At 36.2% G+C, this 4947-nt stretch overlaps 1 long non-coding RNA gene across 1 annotated transcript; it reads left to right on the forward strand.

The window, feature by feature from the left end:
- The first annotated feature begins 54 nt into the window (after positions 1 to 54).
- Positions 55 to 2561, forward strand: LOC121966625. Its single transcript, XR_006107605.1, has 4 exons — positions 55 to 169; positions 472 to 498; positions 906 to 1085; positions 2433 to 2561. It is a non-coding gene; the product is annotated as an uncharacterized LOC121966625 (long non-coding RNA).
- The last annotated feature ends 2386 nt before the right edge of the window (positions 2562 to 4947 follow it).

Genomic DNA, 4947 nt, shown 5'->3' on the forward strand with positions numbered 1-4947 from the left:
CACACACACACACACACACACACACACACACACACACACACACACACTGTTCAATAGAGTAACATCTATATTTCATTAATTAATTACATTTCTTTTGTTTTCTAATCTATTTTTTGTGCTTTTTTTATTGAACCTTGTGTCCAATGGAAAGTTGGAAAGTCGTTGCCTGGTTAGTTTTCTTTTTTCTTTTAAATATTGTTTCTGTTACCCTTGACACTGAAATAAAAGCTGGTTTTACAATGTCATTCATACACACTAGTTTAATCTTTAGCAGTCCTATTAGAAGAGCTGCTGGCAGCTTTTATTTCATCCGTGTTTTAAAATGTCATGTCTTTAACTTCATATTGTGGCCAAGGACGCAGGTGTTGCGAATCTCTTTTTCTTTGTTGCTCTTCAGTCTCACGTTTGCTGAAAGATCGCCTTGCTCTGCTCATGTTTACAGATACTTATTCCTTTTTTTTTGTGTTCTAGCACTGTCTGCTCTGACATCAAGTGAAGGTAGGAAGGAAGAAAATATGGCTAAGTCTTTAGCAGATTACACTGGGTTGCCTGCAAAAAAGTATCAATAAAAGCTTGTCCACAAAAAATCTAAAATGATTTTGTCATAATTGGGAATGATCATGTGTTTACCAGTGGGTGCACAGTCCGCGTTTGATCTGGCATTTCTGTCTGCGGCGCACAAGCTCTTTTTCACCTTTTAGTTTCATCTTGTGTCGATGAAAACGTCGATGAAACCTCCAGACATTTATTTATATCATTACACAGGCTGCGATGGCTGCAGCCCCCTAATCAATAATTAGTCAGCAGGATTCCAGGATAGTGTTGCATGGAGAATGTTTGGCCATTTGTCAAACGGCGCTGCAGCCGACAAGGATTGAGCATCTCTCTTTGACTCATTCTCTCAGGAGGAACCTCAGCAGGCCGATCCAGGCTGCTGGTCGGTGATTGGTCGGAGGAGGATGTGTCAGTGTGGCTGGTGGAGGAAGGCCTCGGGGGATTGGTGGACACATTTGCGGCCAACAACATAGATGGGACAGAGCTGCTCAGTCTCACCAAGGAAACACTGGCGTCAGAGCTGCACATAGGTGAGGAAGACGGGCGTCACACACTGCTCAGCGGAAGCACTTCCTCAGTCTCTCATTGGAGTGTTAATGCTCGCTTTTTTCCAAAATGTGAGAATATAAATCCAGTGTTATGGGTACTATATGCTCAGTCTTCTTGGAGAATGAACATGGAAGTGTGTGGATTAGGATTTTTGTGCCTATTTACATGGATAAAAGGCGGTACATTAAATTAAAGTCAGGGTGAAGGAATGAGTGAACGTTGATGGGGGTTTTAGTCAGCAAGATTACATAATATTCGGCTGCAACTACAAAAGTACTCAGCTTTGGGGCTTCAGCTGGTCTGACTTTAATCTGGAGCACTTCATTAGTTACATAACCCAATCCCCAAAACGGTATTTCCCATAAGGTATAAAGGGGATTTACACCTAATATAGTTAGGCCGTCTTGGTTGTTTCCAAGTCTGTTTGAAAGTGGGGAATTTTTTGTTCATCAGACTTCACCAAGTATATTTTCTTCAACCACAAGACTGAAGTAGGAGTGTTGCTGATTTCAGTCTAACAGCTAGGCCAGTCTTCGTCATGTAGTTGTCAGCAAATGTTTGCTGTATTGCCATGCCGTCATTTCCATCCCACAGTGGCTGTCAATCACTCCTCAGTTTACACAGCTCCAGTGCTGTGACAGCTTGTGTTCACATTGTTCTGTTTTTAGTAACGTCGCATGAATCCCACCTTCTTAGCAGGACTAACTTGGAGAACGGAACTGAATAGCAAACACGTTTTATCTGCTGCAATGAAAAAGACAGAAAAACGGGCATATTTTACAAAGGTGGGAGTGAAATCAGTAAGCGTGCTTTGCTTCTAAAGAGGCAGCGTTAACAAAATAAAACACAGTGGAATTATCAGGGCATCTACAAAGTACTTTGTGTTAAGCTGTAGTTAACTGTTTATTAATGATGATTTTAATAAATGTTTAAAACATAGAAGTCTTAGGCAGTTAGATTCTGCAGCTCGATGTCAGTGAAACTAACATGCAGTCGAGTGCCTGCTTTGTATTTAACTTTGAATTGGACAGTCAGTCAGCAGACAAGATCAGCTCCCACCATGTTCTCTCACCCACGCTCACATTTGCCATCCAAGAGTGAACAGTGATAAACACATGAATAACAAATGCTCAAAACCTCGATATGATATTAGTGAATATGTAAGTGTTTGGGTCAGTTCAGTTTGTTCTCTTGTCGCACAAGTGTTTTTTTTTTTTTAATGAGAGCAAACAAAGTCTTGTTTTCTCCTCGACCAAATTTCCTTAGTCTCTTGCTTGTGTTTGTGTTTGTGTTTGTGTGTGTGTGTGTGTGTGTGTGTGTGTGTGTAGAGTCAGTAGGCCTGCGCAATAAACTCCTGAGGAAGGTGGCAGAGCTGAAGAGTGATTCAGTGTGTTCAGGCATTCCTGATGAGTTCCTTTGTCCAATCACCAGAGAGCTTATGAGGGAACCTGTCATTGCTGCTGGTAAGCAAAGATCAGATCTTTTCCACTTAAAGGTCCAGTTTGAAAAATTTAAGGGGATATATTGGCAGGAATGAAATCTAACTATAAAGCAGGGAATCTGTATATGTATTTATTTATGTATATATGTGTGTCTTTTACATATCCGAGAACCGTAAATCCAATCTACTTGATATTTGGTAGGTGTGTTGCTGGGGACCCGGAGATGTGCATTGTCGAATTTGATGCGATTTGGGTGCAAGACACGTTCAATATTAACACTGATCACAAAAATCCGAAAAAAAAGTCTAAAGTAGAACATGCCTTACAAAATGCTAAAAATGTGTAGTATAATATGTAATATAAATGTAGTATATTAAAGAAATGAAAAAGAAATGAATAGTATGTCATCAGAATGCAAAAATAGTAATTTAAAAAGATCACAGTATAGAATGCAAGAACACTCTGAAAAAACAGTGTCATAAAAATGTAATAATAAAGTTGTAGTGGAAGTTGTAATGATATATCCTAAAAATGCAAAACAATGTATATGCATAGTAGGCATAATAAGTTGTCATAAAATCATGAAAAAAAATCATTGTATTGTATGTCGTCAAAAATCATAAAAGGAGACAGTATAGTTTGTCGTCAAAAACCAAGAAATAATTCATGGTACAGCATGTTATCAAAAATCATTAAAAGAAGTCATAGTAAAGTATGTCATCGAGTATGGTATTCAATCAAAAATCATTGAAAAAATTCATAATATAAAATCAAAAAGTACCAAAATGTCATATTATAGGATGTCAAAAAATCATTAAATAAAGTCATAGTACACTATGTAGTCCAAAATCATAAAAACGTTTCATAATATTGTGTGTCATATAAAATCATGAAAAAAGTCATATTGTAGTATGTCCTCCAAAATGATAAGAAAAAATCGTAGTAAGTTGTCCAAAATCATGCAAAAGATCATATTATACTGTGCCATCCAAAATCATGAAAAAAAGTCATAGTGTAGTATTTTGTCAAAAATAATAAAAAATGTCATAGTATAGTATCTCGTCCTAAATCCTGAAAAAATGGAATAGTATATACTATGTCGTTCAAAATCAGGAAAAAAAAGTCATATTGCAGTATGACATAAAAAAATATAAACAACACATCAAGAACAGCCATAGTATAGTATGTTTTTGAAAATCATGAAAGAAAGTCATAGTATAGTATGTTGTTCAAAATCATGGAAAAAAAAAATCATACTTAAGAGCATCATCCAAAATGATGAAAATAGTCATGCTATATTAAAATATTCTCAGCATAGTATGTCGTTCAAAATAATATAAAAAAAGTCTTAGTATACTATGTTGTTCAAAATCATGAAAAAAACATCGTACTACAGTATGTTGTTCAAAATGCTGAAAAAAAGTCATACAATAGTATGTCGTTCGAAAGTATTTTTATTTTAATTTAAAGTATTTTCAGCTCTTTTTGGGACATATTTTGACATTTTTCTGTACCTTGCATTTTGGGTCAATTTTTAAGCATGCCATTTCACAGAGGTTTTGGCAATTTTTGCATCATACTATGCCATGGTTTGTCTTGACACCCTATTTTCTGCTGTTTTGAGGTGTTTTCAGCTGTTTTTGAGACGTGTCATATTTTGACAATTTTGCCATTTTGCCTTGCCTTTTCGGTCATTTTTTCAACGTGCCATAAAATGGTGTTTTGGGGCGTTTTTGCAAAAGACTATGCTGTGGCGTGTTTTGGCACGCAATTTTATACTGTTTTGAGTTTTTTTTAGCTGTTTTTGAGACGTGTCATATTTTGACATTTTTGCCATACTATACCCAAAAACATACTATGGTGTTTTGGGGCGTTTTTGCAAAAGACTATGCTGTGGCGTGTTTTGGCACGCAATTTTATACTGTTTTGAGTTTTTTTTAGCTGTTTTTGAGACGTGTCATATTTTGACATTTTTGCCATACTATAGCCTTGCCTTTTCAGTCATTTTGTCAACATGCTATAAAATGGTGTTTCTAGAGGTTTTTGCAAAAGACTATGCTATGATGTGTTTTTGCACGCTATTTTATGCTGTTTTGAGGTGTTTTCAGCTGTTTTTGAGACGTGTCATATTTTGACATTTTTGCCATACTATAGCCTTGCCTTTTCGGTCATTTTTTCAACATGCTATAAAATGGTGTTTTTGGGCGTTTTTGCAAATGACTATGCTAGCGCTTGTTTTAGGCACGCTATTTTATGCTGTTTTGAGGTTTTTTTCAGCTGTTTTTGAAAGGTTTCATATTTTGACATTTTTGCCATACTATAGCCTTGCCTTTTCGGTCATTTTTTCAACGTACTATATTTTAATGTTTTTGGCTGTTTTTGCAACATTCTTTACTACGGC

This window comes from Plectropomus leopardus, unplaced genomic scaffold, assembly GCF_008729295.1.
Source record: "Plectropomus leopardus isolate mb unplaced genomic scaffold, YSFRI_Pleo_2.0 unplaced_scaffold25293, whole genome shotgun sequence".
NCBI classification, from domain to species: Eukaryota; Metazoa; Chordata; class Actinopteri; order Perciformes; family Serranidae; genus Plectropomus; species Plectropomus leopardus.